The 21,511-nt window shown below is 42.3% G+C and overlaps 1 protein-coding gene across 5 annotated transcripts in view; it reads left to right on the forward strand.

The window, feature by feature from the left end:
• The window catches only part of brf1b (BRF1 RNA polymerase III transcription initiation factor subunit b), a 237,676-nt gene that overhangs the window by 199,889 nt on the left and 16,276 nt on the right, over window positions 1-21,511 (forward strand). The window lies entirely within an intron of this gene.

A 21,511-nucleotide genomic window follows, 5' to 3' on the forward strand; every position in this document is an offset into this window, starting at 1 on the left:
AAGTAATGAATCTTTCCCAGACAGTTTCACCACAGGTTCTCATTGTGCGATTTCTCATCCTAGGTTTGTTTCATAAATAATATTTACGAATTTCATTTTTGTCAAGAGAAATTAGAAATATGAACTGTCTTGGAAGTCCAGATGACGTCTGTGTCCGGATTTTTTTATGCTCACGTACAAAAACAATATGTAGAATAAAGGCTGTAGACTCTTTTATGTGCTGCTTTCAATATTCTTGAGCAGTAAAATTATAAACAGGGGTTTAGGCAGCAAAGTAATAGTTTAAAACTGCTGAAATTAGCTTTGAGGCTTTAATACAATTTTTTTGTCCATAAATTACAGTCTTGCTATTAAAAACAGATGTAATGAAAAATCACTTGAGCCCCCTGCCACTGCCTGGCTAAGGTTGATTAAAAGGCATTAAATTATGTCACGGATGGCACATGGAACAAATTTTACAATAAACTCTAATTTAGTTACAGCTTTGGTTGAGCGAAAACGTTTCGTTTCCCTCCTGCTGGAGCATGGGAAAACATTTAATGAGATGTCGTGGGAGGATAATTTGGCCTTGGTGCCTTAATTTCTTCTACCTATCAAACATAGCCATGATTTTATTGACAAAACACACAAGTATCTTCACTTTTGCCTGTGCAGGAATTAAGTGTTAAAAGAACTAAATACTACTGCTTGTTACAGTGGTGCTTGAAAGTTTGTGAACCCTTTAGAATGTTCTATATTTCTGCATAAATATGACCTAAAACATCAGATTTTCACACAAGTCCTAAAAGTAGATAAAGAGAACCCAGTTAAACAAATGAGACAAAAATATTATACTTGCTCATTTATTTATTGAGGAAAATGATCCAATATTACATGTCTATGAGTGGCAAAAGTATGTGAACCTTTGCTTTCAGTATCTGGTATGACCCCCTTGTGCAGCAATAACTGCAACTCAACGTTTCCGGTAACTGTTGATCAGTCCTGCACACCGGCTTGGAGGAATTTTAGCCCATTCCTCCGTACAGGACAGCTTCAACTCTGGGATGTTGGTGGGTTTCCTCACATGAACTGCTTGCTTCAGGTCCTTCCACAACATTTCGATTGGATTAAGGTCAGGACTTTGACTTGGCCATTCCAAAACATTAACTTTATTCTTCTTGAACCATTCTTTGGTAGAATGACTTGTGTGCTTAGGGTCGTTGTCTTGCTGCATGACCCACCTTCTCTTTAGATTCAGTTCATGGACAGATGTCCTGACATTTTCCTTTAGAATTCGCTGGTATAATTCAGAATTCATTGTTCCATCAATGATGGCAAGCTGTCCTGGCCCAGATGCAGCAAAACAGGCCCAAACCATGATACTACCACCACCATGTTTCACAGATGGGATAAGGTTCTTATGCTGGAATGCAGTGTTTTCCTTTCTCCAAACATAACGCTTCTCATTTAAAGCAAAAAGTTCTATTTTGGTCTCATCCGTCCACAAAACATTTTTCCAATAGCCTTCTGGCTTGTCCACGTGATCTTTAGCAAACTGCAGACAAGCAGCAATGTTCTTTTTGGAGAGCAGTGGCTTTCTCCTTGCAGCCCTGCCATGCACACCATTGTTGTTCAATGTTCTCCTGATGGTGGACTCATGAACATTAACATTAGCCAATGTGAGAGAGGCCTTCAGTTGCTTAGAAGTTACCCTGGGGTCCTTTGTGACCTCGCCGACTATTACAGGCCTTGCTCTTGGAGTGATCTTTGTTGGTCGACCACTCCTGTGGAGGGTAACAATGGTCTTGAATTTCCTCCATTTGTACACAATCTGTCTGACTGTGGATTGGTGGAGTCCAAACTCTTCAGAGATGGTTTTGTAACCTTTTCCAGCCTGATGAGCATCAACAACGCTTTTTCTGAGGTCCTCAGAAATCTCCTTTGCTCGTGCCATGATACACTTCCACAAACATGTGTTGTGAAGATCAGACTTTGATAGATCCCTGTTCTTTAAATAAAACAGGGTGCCCACTCACACCTGATTGTCATCCCATTGATTGAAAACACCGGACTGTAATTTCAGTTTCAAACTAACTGCTAATCCTAGAGGTTCACATACTTTTGCCACTCACAGATATGTAATATTGGATGATTTTCCTCAATAAATAAATGACCAAGTATAATATTTTTGTCTCATTTGTTTAACTGGGTTCTCTTTCTCTACTTTTCGGACTTGTGTGAAAATCTGATGTTTTACGTCATATTTATACGGAAATATAGAAAATTCTATAGGGTTCACAGACTTTCAAGCACCACCGTACTGTACCGGTATGTGCCATACACTCTTACTGAAGGATCTTATTTGCATCAACTTCATGCTAGTGCGTTACATTACATTTCTTAACCTCAACCTATTTATTTTGCACATTTTCTCTGTAAAGAGCAGATCGACCAAATCTGTTTTTGTATATACAAGCCGTTCTTTACACGGTTCCTTAAACCGAATGACCCCACACCTCTGTTAGTGTACCCTAGAAAGCAGACACAATGTTTCAACTCCACCATCCATCTCCCACACGTACACACACACAGTGCCAGCCTCCTACAGAAGCTGCCAAACCAAACCCACTACATGACCTCCATACTAAGAGATGGAAAAGTGCTTCTCCAGGAAGAGTACGGCCTTTCATACTTTACACGTTTTTGTGCATGCACAAAAACGTGTGTGTGTGTGTGTGTGTGTTTCATCCCTCTGTGTATGCAGTACTTCATATTAAAGGTTCTGAGTCTTTAGTACTCAGAGTTCAGCTTTTGAAGTGCAAATCTGAACTTGCTGAGGCAGGAGGACCTGCTTATGGATCCTCTATGCACATAACTTAACGAGAGTGACAACCCATCCAGACATGTCTCCTCCCAAAGTGCTGTGTGATGCTTGTCTGATCTTCATGTTACAGTACCTCCTCCTGCTTTGAAATCAGAGCCAGAATTTTGCCATGTAACACAGCTGAGAATTTTAAAGACAGAACTCTTTTATATCTGAGCAGCTTTCTTGCCTAATGACAGCATGGCTTGAGATTTGGATGGATATATATATATATATATATGAGTGATTCCACGCTTATGGGTACTGAAATGGGGACATGAACTTATTTTTAAAAATTCACCTAAAACCATTTCTTTTTTTTTTACCATCAGGTCACAAAACATGTAATCTTTAATGAATGATATGTTAAAAGATAACTTTAATTTTCTGAGATGTAATAAAAACATATTTATATGCCAAAGTCAGAACGTAACAGAAGTGTTGTGGACATATATATTCTCAATTTTAACAATGTAGAATTACTTTTAAAAACATAGGAAGGTGATGTTTTAGCAAATATAATTAATAAACATCTCATCTCATTATCTCTAGCCGCTTTATCCTTCTACAGGGTCGCAGGCAAGCTGGAGCCTATCCCAGCTGACTACGGGCGAAAGGCGGGGTACACCCTGGACAAGTCGCCAGGTCATCACAGGGCTGACACATAGACACAGACAACCATTCACACTCACATTCACACCTACGGTCAATTTAGAGTCACCAGTTAACCTAACCTGCATGTCTTTGGACTGTGGGGGAAACCGGAGCACCCGGAGGAAACCCACGCGGACACGGGGAGAACATGCAAACTCCGCACAGAAAGGCCCTCGCCGGCCCCGGGGCTCGAACCCAGGACCTTCTTGCTGTGAGGCGACAGCGCTAACCACTACACCACCGTGCCGCCCCAATTAATAAACATGTGTAGTAGAATAAACATACGCATTCTTTCAATAAGATTAACATGGTATATAGCTAGATTGTAACTAATTTGTAACAGACGCGAGATGGACAATCGTAACAGAAGTAATGTAACAGACATCATTTTGGAACTCATAGGCTTGACTTTGGCATATAAATATGTTTTTATTACATCTCAGAAAATTAAAGTTATCTTTTAACATATCATTCATTAAAGATTACATGTTTTGTGACCTGATGGTAAAAAAAGAAATGGTTTTAGGTGAATAAGTTCATGTCCCCATTTCAGTACCCATAAGCGTGGAATCACTCATATATATATATATATATATATATATATATATATATATATATATAAGCCTAAGGTCAGAAAAGAAAGGTAAGCGTTGATGTGTGTGTGGTGTTTTTTTTTTTTTCGACGGGGTATTAAGTAAGCTTGGCATCACAATCACATGACGTCGATGTCAGATATAGCTCTAAATGACCCAGGAACAGAGTTAGCCTGATGCGTTTCACAGTCTGTCACAGAAGCTTCTTATTCCCAGTGGAAATGAAACGTTTACCACAACGAATGTCATCGTTTCCAGTCAACGTTAGCTTTTCATCCAGCATTGCTCATCCTGCATTATGGGTTTGGCTACTCGTCCGCCACAACAGCAGATTCAGCACAGAGCTTTCATCCATTAAACTCCGACCTCATTTCCAAGCAACCAATAGTGGAACATGCCACATGGTTGATACTAGTGGGGCTCTATGTCACCAAATCCCTTAGTAACCAGAGCAGAAAGGGTGCTGGGTTTAGTCATGGTCTGGTCCTGTTGAGCCAGAGACCGCGTGGCTTCTAAGACACATTGAGACTGACAGATTATGTCTTAGAAGGCTTTGCCCTCCCCTCAAAAAAAAAAAAAAAAGCCCCTGCAGTGATGATTGCCAGCATGAAAGAGATGATACACTCTTGCGAGGGGCAGGGAGAAGTCCAGATTAGCACGGATTACAAAGACGAAGAGGCACAAATCGAGCATAAAGGGGAGCTTGGAATTTTGTCCAACAGTTTAAACTATCTAAACTTCATTTTGTGGTCATGACCACTGGCCAGGCCTTATTCTCTGGGTCTCTCCTCTGACCTAAAATGCTTTAGATCAGATTTCACAACATGGAGCCTTCTATTGTTTGGGGATGTGATTTATCAGTGGGCTGTGGTCTCCTAGTCTGGACGATGCATGGTGGTAGGAGTCGGGGAGCCACTTCCTGCTGATGGGAACTACATCCCTTATAACAGCTGGATGTTGCAGTTCTTGTAAGCAGTTTTCTCAGGGGAACGAAACCATGTAGATTGCTCATTGTTTTCTCTGGTGACGGATGGCCCCAGTAAGCTTATCAAGTAATAAAAGCAACATATAAGCAACTTCACAAGCCCCTAAATGAATTCGCAGCAACTAAGTGAGTTACACTGAAACAATAAATTCTGGCTAATGAGGACCAGAAAGATTTATTTCAGTAATGCTAACTGGGATCCCCAAAGCTTTCATTTATAATCATTATTTTGATTTTCAGTTACGTGATTCAATTGAAAGTACATATTCCGCCTCTGTTCAGCAGAGATTAAATGGCTTTGTTCAGCAGCAGGTTTGGCGCATGGTGAACAGTAAGCACTGTAGCACCGAAAGGCCATCTTGTAAACCCTTTGAGCTTTTTCGCCTTGCTTTTCCATCTGCTCTTTAGGTGCTGAGGGAGGTTGAGTCAGTCACATTTCACATTGCTCAAGCTGTCTCAGCAGGAGCCCTCTCCCACTCTCTTCTCCACTAAGCCAGACTAGACCTCGTCTGTTAATGGAGGCTTATGTCTCCTGGTGTCATCAAGACTGTGTACGCTCACCGACATGAGCGGAGGTGGCAAGAAAGATCCACTCTACACTCCTGCTCTTTGGGTTTTGTTGTCATTTTGACCACATGTAACAAAGGGCATCATGATGACAGCGAGAGCTGGTACCAAACCACACATGAAGAGAAAATTGGTACGTACTTACAGCCACCAAGCACCATGTCAGATCCTTTGTGTGATCAGTTTAGGGCATATTTACACCCCCACACTGTTTTTTGTTCACTAGAAGGCAAGGTGGTTTTTAACAGCCTCCACAGTACATGCTTGTGAATGTATGTGTGTCAGTGAGTGATTGAGGAGCAGCAGTAGTTCTCAGCCTTTTTTGATAAGTGATGCAGTTCTTCTACATATATGCAAGCGCAAACAAAAATAAAACACTTTGTGCAGTATATGTAAAATCCATTCATCCATTATCTCTAGCCGCTTTATCCTTCTACAGGGTCGCAGGCAAGCTGGAGCCTATCCCAGCTGACTACGGGCGAAAGGCGGGGTACACCCTGGACAAGTCGCCAGGTCATCACAGGGCTGACACATAGACACAGACAACCATTCACACTCACATTCACACCTACGGTCAATTTAGAGTCACCAGTTAACCTAACCTGCATGTCTTTGGACTGTTGGGGAAACCGGAGCACCCCGAGGAAACCCACACAGACATGGGGAGAACAAGCAAACTTCAAACAGAAAGGCCCCCGTCGTCCACTGGGCTCGAACCCAGAACCTTCTTGCTGTGAGGCGACAGTGCTAACCACTACACCACCGTGCCGCCTATATGCAAAATATAAATGTAAAATATCACTTTGATTAGTCTGGGAGCGTATTGGATGCTGTGATAGCAGAAAATGGAAGGAAATTGCAAAGTCCAAAGACATGCAGTTTCGGTTAACATGGGGCAGCCATGGCCTGAGGTTGGGCTGAAGTGCCCTTGAGCAAAGCACATAAACCCCCAACTGCTCCCCAGGCGCTGTAGCATAGCTTCCCACGGCTCTGGGTACGTGTATGCAGTGTGGGAAATAAGGAATTTTAAACAGACTGTCACAGGACAGACAAGTCTAAAATGTTGTCAGTCCATCCAAATTTCAGCCCGTCTGAATGACGGGCCAGAGGGTGGGCCCCGAAAGCTGAATGGCTTTAGAAGCCTGGAGATGGCTTCTCAGCTATTTCCAGGCACATTTTTGTGATCTTCAAAGGCCAAATTACACTCTACTTTAGTTGCTAATGACACTACAAATTGAATATAATTTACTTTTTATTTTATTTCATTTTCTCTTTTGTTTTTCTTTTTTGTGTTTGTGTAGTTTGATGTTTGTTTTTGTTTGAGTGTTTTGTTCGCCAGTTATGGTGTAGCCCCGGACCCAGTTTTGGGTGTCGGTTCCCTCCAGGCCTTGGTTCGCCGTGGGTGATGCCTATGCTCTGCAGTGAGCTTGTTGCTCATTTTAACATCGTGGTTGTCCAGTGCTCTGTGCAGCAGTGCTTTAGTGCTTGGCGAGATGTTCCAAGCGATGTTGCTCGGTGGCGTCCTGGCGGCTGTGCAGGTGGTTTGGGACATACCAGCGCTCTGCATGGCGGTGCGTCTGTGCTCGCTTTGTGGATCCATGGCGCGGTGTTCCGAGTGACGTTGCCCGGCGGTGGCGCGGCGGCTGTGCAGGCGGTGTGGGACTTGTTTTTATGCTCCTTTTGGTGGGACTGTGGCTGCTATACCATTGGAATGACATCCTGACCTTTATTTGGTGGACTTTTTTTTTTTCCCTATAATTGTAAAGCGACCTTGGGTTTTGTGAAAGGCGCTATATAAATTGAACTTATAATAATGATAATAATGATAATAATAATAAATTTTATTATTATTATTATTATTATTATTATTACAACCCCGATTCCAAAAAAGTTGGGACAAAGTACAAATTGTAAATAAAAACGGAATGCAATGATGTGGAAGTTTCAAAATTCCATATTTTATTCAGAATAGAACATAGATGACATATCAAATGTTTAAACTGAGAAAATGTATCATTTAAAGAGAAAAATTAGGTGATTTTAAATTTCATGACAACAACACATCTCAAAAAAGTTGGGACAAGGCCATGTTTACCACTGTGAGACATCCCCTTTTCTCTTTACAACAGTCTGTAAACGTCTGGGGACTGAGGAGACAAGTTGCTCAAGTTTAGGGATAGGAATGTTAACCCATTCTTGTCTAATGTAGGATTCTAGTTGCTCAACTGTCTTAGGTCTTTTTTGTCGTATCTTCCGTTTTATGATGCGCCAAATGTTTTCTATGGGTGAAAGATCTGGACTGCAGGCTGGCCAGTTCAGTACCCGGACCCTTCTTCTACACAGCCATGATGCTGTAATTGATGCAGTATGTGGTTTGGCATTGTCATGTTGGAAAATGCAAGGTCTTCCCTGAAAGAGACATCGTCTGGATGGGAGCATATGTTGCTCTAGAACCTGGATATACCTTTCAGCATTGATGGTGTCTTTCCAGATGTGTAAGCTGCCCATGCCACACACACTAATGCAACCCCATACCATCAGAGATGCAGGCTTCTGAACTGAGCGCTGATAACAACTCGGGTCGTCCTTCTCCTCTTTAGTCCGAATGACACGGCGTCCCTGATTTCCATAAAGAACTTCAAATTTTGTTTCGTCTGACCACAGAACAGTTTTCCACTTTGCCACAGTCCATTTTAAATGAGCCTTGGCCCAGAGAAGACATCTGCGCTTCTGGATCATGTTTAGATACGGCTTCTTCTTTGAACTATAGAGTTTTAGCTGGCAACGACGGATGGCACGGTGAATTGTGTTCACAGATAATGTTCTCTGGAAATATTCCTGAGCCCATTTTGTGATTTCCAATACAGAAGCATGCCTGTATGTGATGCAGTGCCGTCTAAGGGCCCGAAGATCACGGGCACCCAGTATGGTTTTCCGGCCTTGACCCTTACGCACAGAGATTCTTCCAGATTCTCTGAATCTTTTGATGATATTATGCACTGTAGATGATGATATGTTCAAACTCTTTGCAATTTTACACTGTCGAACTCCTTTCTGATATTGCTCCACTATTTGTCGGCGCAGAATTAGGGGGATTGGTGATCCTCTTCCCATCTTTACTTCTGAGAGCCGCTGCCACTCCAAGATGCTCTTTTTATACCCAGTCATGTTAATGACCTATTGCCAATTGACTTAATGAGTTGCAGTTTGGTCCTCCAGCTGTTCCTTTTTTGTACCTTTAACTTTTCCAGCCTCTTATTCCCCCTGTCCCAACTTTTTTGAGATGTGTTGCTGTCATGAAATTTCAAATGAGCCAATATTTGGCATGAAATTTCAAAATGTCTCACTTTCGACATTTGATATGTTGTCTATGTTCTATTATGAATACAATATCAGTTTTTGAGATTTGTAAATTATTGCATTCCGTTTTTATTTACAATTTGTACTTTGTCCCAACTTTTTTGGAATCGGGGTTGTATTATTATTATTATTATTATTATTATTATTATTATTATTATTACAACCCTGATTCCAAAAAAGTTGGGACAAAGTACAAATTGTAAATAAAAATGGAATACAATAACAAACGGAATGCCGAGTTATGAATTTTTAAAGTCGGGTCTGCGGGAGCCCTGTTTCACAGGCCGTGTTATGGACGTAATGTATTCACCCAGTGTAACATTTTGAAGAAAATTAGAAGTCGATTCGACCCATATCATCTTTACAATTTTTCATGGGCTATCTGGTTTGATGCTTTTGAAATGCAGACGGACAAATGCGAAGATTACCGGTCAGTGTCTGCTGGTCTGGCTTTATTTCCCACACTCTGTGTGCTCATTGCTCACTCGTGTGTGTGTGTGCATGTGTGTGTTCACTGCTTCAGATGGGTTAAAAGCAGAGGAGACATTTCACTGTGCTTAAGTCTGTGCTTGAGTGTACGTGTGATAAATAAAAGGCGGCTTCTTCTCGTAATTGAAGAATTAACCTAGGTTAATGAAAAGTGCCCTGCGATGGCGGTGGTGCCAGGGTATATCCCTACCTTGTGCCCAGTGTTCTCGGGATAGGCTCTGGATTTATTACAACCATAAGCAGGATGCAGAAGTTGCTGAAGATGAATGAAACAACGAAGTGTCGGTGTGTTTAGAAACAACTGTCGATGTTATTTTAAAATATTCCGTAAAGTACACTGTATATCTTGCTCTTATGTCCCTGCCAGTATGGGGAAGTTGGCATGACAGGGTCACAGTCTGCCCGTTTCACACAGAAGGCATCCTGTGAAAAAAAATTGAGTTTGCAGAGGTATGAGCCACGCATCGCCATAGCAGTGGAGGACAACACCCTTACACTTCCTTCCTGCTGAACCACTGGAGAGGAAGACAGCAGGAGAATAATCACTTCTTCCTCCTCTGTCCTGGATCCCTCCTGCCAAGTGTCCCCCTTCAACCTCCAGACCCTGGAGAGACTTCCTCAGTGGTCTGCACGGTGTGTGATAAGCTGTCTTCACACCAGGTGGTGTTGAACTCACCCAGCTCTTAATGTATGCATCCTTCCAGTATCTTCTTTATCGCGCTGGAAGTAAGGGTGCGAGCTGAATGTTTAATGACTTCGTGCTATGTTAGCGAGTGTTCTTCGGTCCGCATTTGGTGCTTTAACCTCCCATCCCCTTCTCTCTGTGTGAGCGTGATCAGTGATCTGTGTCTGAAGACTATCTCATCCAGTCATACGACTACCACAGTGCAAAGTACAGTACCTTTGACTTGCTCAGGATTGAACTTTATTATGTTTTAATCAAGCCAGACGACGCTCGTTGTGGGAAAGATATGATGGCTGCACTCACTTGCTATATCTCGTATATCACCTGGGTGTGTCCTGAGCAGGGGCTCATGGGAATGCCATTATATCCTGCTCTGCTTATCTGAAATATCCTTCCTGCAGCATGCAAAACATCGCATGACTGATCTCTGTTGGGTTCTTCTGAAATGCTCAGTCAGTTCTGTTTGATGTATTAGTCTTATTATTATTATTACTCTGCATTCACACCAGCAGCGGCGTGACAATGTGGCCATAAAACATTCATTGTAATAAGATTTCGTGAGCTACAGCCACAGGAGGCCAAGCATTTATCACAATGTGAAGTATGCGGGGTAAGAAGCAGAGTGATACGACCAGTGGGAGTGAGAAAAGGTGATATGACACCCTACCAATTCCCACCTTCAAAACTGTGAACCTCTGTATATTTTAGTTTCGTCTGTTCGTTCCGACTTGCAGCTGGTGATATTCTTGATGCTGCTCGGGGGGTTGAAGTGATAGATATACTGTTGATATTCGTTGTTGTATTTTGGTATGTTGAATGCTTTTAAGTAAACAGCAGAAATTGTGAAGAGCTCTGTTTTTGGTTTATTCTAACTGGTAGACAGTGATGGACTGCATGAAAATGATGTCTACGCAAGTATTTACCCGTTACTACGATTCTAATATATATTTTAGCGGGAATATATTAGAATTGTAATCAAAATGAGCAAGATATCCTGTTTGTGCAGGAAGACGTCTGAATTGGGCTGTTTTTACACATTTTATGTATGTGACTAGCTAGTTGCTAGCAGGGAAACCATTGCAACCCGCAGTAAATTAAAAATAGGAACACATACTAACAGGCAAGGTAGAGTGATGAGTGACACAGGGTTAGATAATACGCATGCTTTAATATATCCTTATCAAATGGAGTTCCAGCCTAGTCATTGATTTGACTGAAGTGATTGAAGCCTCACGTTTTAGAACGGTCCCCAGTGATTCCTTAAAGCTAGACGGCCTTTCGATTTCATAAAATCGGTGAAATTTAGTTCCCGCTGAAATTTGCTCATTGTGATATGGGTCTGTCTCAGAAACTGGGTACTGCGGGGGTACCCCACTAAATATACTCTGTCAATAAACTATACGGTTTTGAATGGTGATGTTGGTTTTAATTTGAAATAAAACGATGAAAGAAATAATACAGATAAAACTAAATCTTTGATGTGAATACTCTATTCAGAATTTGGCAAAAATTCTGCAAATTTGTGGAAAAATGGCGGCTTGATCTGGGACATGATAAATGAATGACTACATCGCATTCCCTTAAAAAGGCTGTAGTCCACTGAAAAGTCTACAGTTATCACTAATTGTATTTTAAGTTGTAACTTTATACACCTAAGGATTGGTGCGCTCACAGAATAATCATAACCGTAATAAAACCTCATGCAAAATATTTGATCACCGTCGTAACTCCATTTTCCGCAGACCCAAAACCAATACGATCGTGTGTTTTGATCTAAACGGAAAGCCTCAGGGTCAAGGTCACTGCCTCACCAAAAGTAGTAACTTAAAATCGCTACGCCGTATAAAAATTTAGTTATAAATCTGCGATTTTGTTTTTTAAAACGAAAGCTGAAAGTTAGGTATAGAATATGTTTCTTACAGAATATGTTACGATGGTAGCTGGTCTTGTATGAATTTCTGAGCTATAAAATGAGTTGTGGTCTATTTTTTACCGTAGCGTGTTATTTGTGTGCGGGGAAGGACACACATTAACAATTTGCATGTGTAGAATGGAATTTTCCACTCCAGCAGTTAGAAGTTGATCGTGCTTCCATTTGCGGTCTCTCTGTTACGCGAGTGATCTGTTCGGACGTTATCACTGAAAAGGTGAGTTTTGACAGTTTTATTTTGTTTTAGTCTTGCAGTATAAGGCAATAGAATGTTTCTTTTTCATCTTACTTTCATATTTCGTAGTGTTTGCATATTTTTGGGCAATATTTTGCAACCATGGTCAATTTAGATCGAACTTTTGATAGACTGTACGGCCAGTCATTTTGCCCCGCCCTGTCCGGTGCAGTACGGATGTCCCGTTGCTCGCGCGCCGCAGCAGAGACCCGCGCGACCTTCAGCCGGTACAGTCGCTGTTCTTTTACCACCGCCGTTATTCTCATCTTTCCGGTGTGTTCTTGAGTTTTCCATTGTGTCCTATTTCGCCATAACAAATCCCCAAAATGTATCATATTATTCATATTTAAGTGAATAATCAATTCAGTCATCATAACTTGGCATTTTTAACCCAAGCAATCAAAAAGAGGAAATTTATTCAATATTTTCACTCATCTGTGAAGGAGGGGCTTTAATTCTTCATGATGTAGTTATTTTATATGTAAATCAAATTTGAATTGTAATCAAAAAAAATTTCCGCAGTGGAGGCCAGATAAAGCAAGATGCTATCTTTATTCTTATTAAACATGACAAAAGAAATGTTGAGTGTTAGGTATATGCAAAAAAAAGAGAAATTAGAAAATTTAATTTTTTGACCATAATGTCCCAAATGAGAGACCAGTTTCTGAGACGGACCCATATATGTTTATTTCTGTAATATCTAAAAATATCAGGCCATTCTGTGGCTGGGAAGTTGTTTAATTTGAGAGGATTCCTTAGCAAATAATGTGCATGAAATCGCTTGCTTTGCGCAGTCAAGCAGACAGAGGAAGTCCATGTGCGCATGTGCAGGTGACAGTCCTGCACGCTGTGGCGCGTGCACCACCTCGGGCTGCGTACGCACCGAGTGGACTCCAACACGCGCGCCGTGAACAAGGCGCACCTGAACTCAATTCGAGAACAGTGTGTTTGCCTATTTAAGGACTGCGCTGCTGCAAATGCATCGCGAAGTATTACGCTACGTTAAGTACGCATTACCGAGGCTTTCTTCCCGTGTTCTTTTTTTCCTGGTTTCTTGATTCTTGTGCCTTGCTCTCATTCTCGCTCTTGTTTTGCCTCTGATGTACTGTTTGCGCCTCGACCGACCCTTTTGCCTGTTTTCACGTTTCTGATCTAGCCTGCCGACTTGGACTGTTTGCCTTTGTGTGTATTTGTGTATATATATGCACTTTATTAAACTGAACACTTCTGCACATACATCCGCCTCCCTCGTGTACGTGACAGCAGGTTTACCTTCTTTTTTCTTCTTTTGGGTTTTACGGCAGCTGGCATCCACAGTGTTGCATTACTGCCATCTACAGGTTTACCTTGACCGTGCACTGACAGTTCCATCATTCTGTCGCTAAACGAACAGCTGATCACACCGAGGTGCTCGCTGACCGCCGATATTTATTAGTTTGGTCCTGCGTTTCCTTTCCTTCGCAATATAACGTCCTTTCTTCTCGCTTTCCGTTACTGTAGTCGGTCTTTCACGTTTCATTCGCACACTCACGTCCTCCGTTTTTCTGTCCTGTTTCAAATTTGTATCCCACAATGCCTTACGCAAACAGGGAAAGCCCACATGACACATGATGTAGTATCTTGAATTGGGTCATGGTGAAGCAGGAAAAAAATAGCGGAGAATTTAGGGCCACGTGGCCCTAAATTCATTAATTGTTCTATTTTTTAACAAAAACCCTCATAAAATTGGAAGTCTGTGATTTCAAATTCAGTAGCTTTTGGTCCAGAAATAACTGGGTGTCGGAGAAAATTCTTTTTATGACCTACACTTGAAAAATCTGAAAGGCAGTCTACCTTTAATCTCTGTCTCGTGTAATGAATTATGATCTGCTATTTTAGGGTCTCCTTCAGTCTGCATTTAGCCCCATTCTGTATTCATGCAGTCTCAACTGACATGCAATATTGGATCAACAAAATTATTAAACCCCCCCCCAGGTCAGATTTTATGGACATTACTTATTGACTGACTGGCAAAATGGGCCCTGCAGGGGTACAGAGCTCCTCCACAAAAAACATTGCTGACATGCCAAGCTTTATGAGCTCACAGTGAGAGCCACTTAAAGTGTTTGTCTACCTACAAAGCCTAAAAGTTTAGTAGAGTTTGATCTTGAATCTTAACCTCCCCTCTACAATGACCCTGAATTCCTGTATTACTACAAAGTTGGCTGAGTGACTGAAATATTAATGTCGGCTTTGCGGTTCATGTGACAAGACTGGCATAGTGAAAGGAGAAGGATGGTGTTATTTTAATTTTACATTGAACATCAAATAAACTAACTTTGCTGCCTGGAGAAAATATTCAGCTGTCTACAAACGGTGCATTCATGTAGGTGCCCAATCATTTGTATGCCAATAGTCTGTAAGATGGTTGTATACATGAAAAGCTACAAACTAATTCCTTATTGTGTTTGTTTATTTCGTCGTCCTTTCGCTATCTCTCGCTGTGTCTCACCGTATCTGTTGCCGTGTGGAAATTTATTGATGATATGGCAACATGGGGATTGATTGTTAAGTGGATACATTTATCTTGCGTGAATTCACCCCATTACCCAGCTCATCTGCCATCTGTCTTGGGGTAAGAGCAGGCAGCCAGCCTGGCATCAGGATGGCACCCCCCTCACCAGGGTGGCCCAGCAAACAAACGTTCTGCACTCTCTGCGGCTGTCACGATGCCACACAGTCATGGAACAGGCACACAAAATGGACCACCTTTGTGAATAGTATAAGCTCTCAATATGGTCACTGTAATCCACTGTTGATGTACAGTGGGACAAAAAAGTATTTAGTCAGTCACCAATTGTGCAAGTTCTCCCACTTAAAAAGATGAGAGAGGCCTGTAATTTTCATCATAGGTATACCTCAACTATGAGAGACAAAATGAGAAAAAAAAAATCCAGAAAATCACATTGTCTGATTTTTAAAGAATTTATTTGCAAATTATGGTGGAAAATAAGTATTTGGTCAATAACAAAAGTTCATCTCAATACTTTGTTATATACCCTTTGTTGGCAATGACAGAGGTCAAACGTTTTCTGTAAGTCTTCACAAGGTTTTCACACACTGTTGCTGGTATTTTGGCCCAGTCCTCCATGCAGATCTCCTCTAGAGCAGTGATGTTTTGGGGCTGTCGCTGGGCAACATGGACTTTCAACTGCCTCCAAAGATTTTCTATGGGGTTGAGATCTGGAGACTGGCTAGGCCACTCCAGGACCTTGAAATGCTTCTTACGAAGCCACTCCTTCATTGCCCGGGCGGTGTGTTTGGGATCATTGTCATGCTGAAAGACCCAGCCACGTTTCATCTTCAATGCCCTTGTTGATGGAAGGAGGTTTTCACTCAAAATCTCACGATACATGGCCCCATTCATTCTTTCCTTTACACGGATCAGTCGTCCTGGTCCCTTTGCAGAAAAACAGCCCCAAAGCATGATGTTTCCACCCCCATGCTTCACAGTAGGTATGGTGTTCTTTGGATGCAACTCAGCATTCTTTCTCCTCCAAACACGACAAGTTGAGTTTTTACCAAAAAGTTCTATTTTGGTTTCATCTGACCATATGACATTCTCCCAATCCTCTTCTGGATCATCCAAATGCTCTCTAGCAAACTTCAGACGGGCCTGGACATGTACTGGCTTAAGCAGGGGGACACGTCTGGCACTGCAGGATTTGAGTCCCTGGCGGCGTAGTGTGTTACTGATGGTAGCCTTTGTTACTTTGGTCCCAGCTCTCTGCAGGTCATTCACTAGGTCCCCTGTGTGGTTCTGGGATTTTTGCTCACCGTTCTTGTGATCATTTTGACCCCACGGGGTGAGATCTTGCGTGGAGCCCCAGATCGAGGGAGATTATCAGTGGTCTTGTATGTCTTCCATTTTCTAATAATTGCTCCCACAGTTGATTTCTTCACACCAAACTGCTTACCTATTGCAGATTCAGTCTTCCCAGCCTGGTGCAGGTCTACAATTTTGTTTCTGGTGTCCTTTGACAGCTCTTTGGTCTTGGCCATAGTGGCGTTTGGAGTGTGACTGTTTGAGGTTGTGGACAGGTGTCTTTTATACTGATAACAAGTTCAAACAGGTGCCATTAATACAGGTAATGAGTGGAGGACAGAGGAGCCTCTTAAAGAAGAAGTTACAGGTCTGTGAGAGCCAGAAATCTTGCTTGTTTGTAGGTGACCAAATACTTATTTTACCGAGGAATTTACCAGTTAACTCATTAAAAATCCTACAATGTGATTTCCTGGATTCTTTCCCCCCATTCTGTCTCTCATAGTTGAAGTGTACCTATGATGAAAATTACAGGCCTCTCTCATCTTTTTAAGTGGGAGAACTTGCACAATTGGTGGCTGACTAAATACTTTTTTGCCCCACTGTATGTATATATTTTTTTTAAATCGCATTTTTAAAAAATTATTTGGATCATTGCATATGATGGCTTAAAGAGGAACTGAAGGCAATTTTTTTATTATCAAAATTCTATTTATCTCATTTTATTAAATATAGGAATGCATTTTTGATAGCTATTTTGTCACTACTATAGCAAGTTATGAGTGTTTGAAATATGCTCTGTAATATATCAGTCCGTATGTCAAAGCAATGGCTGTAAACGAGATTCGTTGAGACCTGCGCGAGACATCGTAGGACGGAAGTAAAACGTACAGCGGAAATCAAAGTGACCGACATCTGCCAACGTTGTCAAAAGACGCGCGCGCCCTCTTTCGAATGCTGATGTAATCAAGCCGGAAGTTTTGTTTGTTTTGATAGCAATCAGGAAAGTTTGAAAAAAGTAGGCAGGAATCGTCATTTAAACTCGTTTTTCGTTTGGAAAGCAACCAGTTTTCAAAATGGCGGCACTGACACTTGACGTTTCGAAGTCTCGCACAAGTCTCGTGAAGATCGCGTGGATAAGCGACGCCTGCCGTGGACCAAACGAACTAAATTCAACATGGCTAAAAACCGAATAGGCCGATAAGTATAATATTTAATTGGAATTGGTTGCCAATACGAGTCACGATCTAAGGTTACTAAAACCTAATCGAATAATGCATTAATTAAGAAATAAAGCATGTTTAAAAATGGCTTCAGTTCCCCTTTAATATGCATGGGATGTCTGTAATAGGAGAACAACAATTACCAGATGCTGCATGGTGTTTTTAATGTGTGACTTTCTTGGTATTCCAAGAGATGTCATGAAGTGTCCACATGGTGATCCAGTCTCACTGACTTTGTTGAGCAAAGATAAATCCATTAAATCTTTGTGGTCTTTTATGTGAATAATCAATTTACCCTCTCCCTATCTTAGAGACTGTCTTTGAACTGAAATCAATGTTGACCTGCTAATTATCTAATGAAGATTATACCACTTAAAAGCCCAATGCAAAACTTTGTGTTCATGGTTTGAATGAAACAAGGTTTTCCTTTAGCATGACTTTCAGGCAAACTCTGATTTGCCAAGGTGTCCTTCACACTCCATTGTCATTCACACCTAGCTCAAATGTTGTTAATGCATCCACACTGGCACACAAAAAAAAAAAAAAAACCTCCAAAAAAACATACCAGACCGCCACATGGGAGCTGGCAAAGGATGCTATATGGGATGTCACTCCTTGTTGGCTCTGTTTTGTGTGAGTTGCCAGCCCACAGGGATTGTGGGAGCTCACGTGCGGATGTGCTCAGCCCCAGCCAAACCCTGTCGGCACAAGAAAATAAAAACCACAACAATAGAAAGCATGGACACTGAAGGGTCAGAGTTCAGTAGTTACATTTTAGAGCCTCGTCCCAAGATGCCATCTAAACACAACGCTCACTCTTTCATTTCTCAAGAATTACAGTGGCTTTATGCTCCCAGAACAAACATCTTGCTTCTGTGGCTTCGCTCCATTAAGCACATAAAAGAACATTTGCTGGATAATGGGGTGGTATTTTTTATTTTTTATTTTTTTTAACCGAGCTGCCCAACCATGCCTATGCGTCAGTGTCGTTCCAAGTGTAATCCTGGCCATCTCATGTGTTTCAGCATTTCCTGTGCTGAAAGCTGTCTGACTTTTTTTTCCACAATGTACTGTCATAGTCTTCGCAATATACTGGCATACGTAAAGCAATACCAAGTGACTTGGCAAATGTGTACATATGCCCAGGTGTACAATGAAACTAGAGGTTTAAGGTGCAATCACTAGTATTGCATCGTTTTTGTGTTTTCTTAAGAGGACTGTAATGCTAGAGAAACATCACTGAGGTACGTAACAGGAACCTACGGACCACTTTTAGAAGCCAAGCCAAGAAGGCTTTATTTGTCACACGTACGCTCAAGCACACAGTGAAATTTAACCTCTGCATTTAACCCATCTGAAGCAGTGAACACACATGCACACGCAAGTGAGCAATGAACACACACACATACCCAGAGCAGTGGGCAGCTATGCCACAGCACCCGGGGAGCAGTTGGGGGTTAGGTGCCTTGCTCAAGGGCACTTTAGCCCAAGGCCGCCCCATGTTAACCTAACCTGCATGTCTTTGGACCGTTGGGGAAACTGGAGCACCCGGAGGAAACCCACGCAGACACGGAGAGAACATGCAAACTCCACACAGAGAGGCCCTCGTCGGCCGCTGGGCTCAAACCCAGAACCTTCTTGCTGTCAGGCAACCGTGCAAACCACTACACCATTATGCTACCCTATAATATCACACCCATCCATCCATTATCCATAACTGCTTATCCTGTGCAGGGTCATGGGCAAGCTGGAGCCCCCGTCAATCGCTGGGCTCAAACCCAGAACCTTCTTGCTGTGAGGCGACAGTGCAAACGACTACACCATTGTGCTACCCTATAATATCGCACCCATCCATCCAGCCATCCATTATCCATAACTGCTTATCCTGTGTAGGGTCGTGGACAAGCTGGAGCCCCCGTCAATCGCTGGACTCAAACCCAGAACCTTCTTGCTGTGAGGCGGCAGTGCTAACCACTACACCACCGTGCTGCCCCACTTTTGTATCTTTTGAAGTGATGGAATCAGTTTTCCTTGTTTGTACCTTGTTGGGAAACAAAACGTACCTGTCCAATACCTTTATGACCGTGCGCTTCTTTGGAAGCGATTTCCATTCCAGGACAGTTTCTGGTATAATGAAAGATTAACAAACTAGATAGACGTCTTTTGTATATAATATTATTCTAGGTCGCCACAGAGGTATTTGGAGAACTGAATTTGAAAATGAGATAAATTACAGCAATCAGAGCTTGATTGCACTGGCAGAAGCGCTCACTGAATTTTCGGCTTTTTCAGATCCCATTATGATTTTGTGGACTCAGTCAGATTGCTATCGATTCTTCCTTCACTGCTTTGCTCTATGGAATGGAAGGTCACTAGAAAAATAATTGAAAGCAATCGCTTAGCCTTTCCGCTCCCTTGTAATGCCCAGTGCATTTGGGCGATGCTCCCATTTACTTTTCCATGGGCTATCTCACAAGCCCAGAGATTGCTAAGAGATTGTATACACTTCTGACGCCCTCTGAGCAAAAGCAGTCGATAGATATTCTCCACATTCTGCCCAGAGGCCAACTGCCTTCTGTCGCTTGCTCACGCTGGTAATTGTGTTAGTTGCAGCCCGCTGGAGGATCCAGGCCTCAGTCTGAGAGTTTTGCAGTATTGTGTTGAGTAACCTGAAAGCCAGCATTAGAGTTGGGATCAGTGCCAGAGCTCCACACACCAGTAGCACTTCACAGAGTAGCCTGGGCCAAAGCAGGCCAGGCTTCGCTTGCCTTGTGTCTGACAGATGGCTGGTGCTAGCTGCCTCGCTTAATGAATCACAAGGAAAAGGAACCTCCTCTGCTCGGCGAGTAGCAAGCCCTCAGTCTGCATCTCGTCATCCTCCTCCTCTTCTTAAGCTGATTAATTACTGGCACTTTCATTTATCAGCCAGGAAAGCACTCTCACAAGTCCTCTGGGAGAACTCAGCAGGGAGGCCCAGTCGCCGCCCAGGCTTACGCTGTCACCGAGATGGGAGTAAATGAAAAGAGATGGATATGGCATGTGGCCATTTTGTATTTTCACACTCAAAATCAGGAACATTGCTGGTATACCTCTAATGTTTGGGCTTCGTGTTGTCCTGTTACCCCGGATACTGGCTATACCGAATTCTGCATGCAGTGATTTTAATGGACTTTGTTTTTAACACATGAGCATATCTCCTGTATTTTTTCTATACATACGCCATGGACTATGAGTCTGCAGGTGATTGACTCATAAATGACCGCCATATATAAACATTTTATTCCAAGAGAAAGTTTGCAGTGAAGTTGTCTGTGCTTTTAGAGCTAGCGATAACGTTGCAATAGCTATGCAGTCTGGTTAGTCAAATGACTTTCGATGGCTTTGCCTGCCAAGTTGCCACAGTCTTGTCCACGGCTAACGTTAACACATAGCTAGTTAACTTGGACACTGTTAGTTAGCACGTAAAAATGGAGTTATGCTAACATGAATAACGTTAACTTATCTGAAGTCCTTTCAGAAATATGTTTTAGCATAATCTTGCTAAATAACCAGAATGTAGAAATCTTTCTTTTCTAGTAGTGTTCGATACCCAATATGATTTCGAGTTCAAAAAGAGTTTGTTAGCATGTCACTGACTAGCTAGCTTAATGTTAAACCACTATGATGGCACAGCATGCGTTCATTTTGTAAATCCAGTCGGTTGCTTCAGAGGCATTAGGTATTCTTAGCGTTGTGGCAATAATGCAAGAATGCACTGACAGAAAATGTCTCATCTCATCATCTCTAGCCGCTTTATCCTGTTCTACAGGGTCGCAGGCAAGCTGGAGCCTATCCCAGCTGACTACGGGTGAAAGGCGGGGTACACCCTGGACAAGTCGCCAGGTCATCACAGGGCTGACACATAGACACAGACAACCATTCACACCTACGGTCAATTTAGAGTCACCAGTTAACCTAACCTGCATGTCTTTGGACTGTGGGGGAAACCGGAGCACCCGGAGGAAACCCACGCGGACAACATGCAAACTCCGCACAGAAAGGCCCTCGCCGGCCACGGGGCTCGAACCCGGACCTTCTTGCTGTGAGGCGACAGCGCTAACCACTACACCACCGTGCCGCCCCGACAGAAAATGTACTTAAGTATTT

Source organism: Neoarius graeffei, chromosome 3, assembly GCF_027579695.1.
Source record: "Neoarius graeffei isolate fNeoGra1 chromosome 3, fNeoGra1.pri, whole genome shotgun sequence".
NCBI lineage: Eukaryota > Metazoa > Chordata > Actinopteri > Siluriformes > Ariidae > Neoarius > Neoarius graeffei.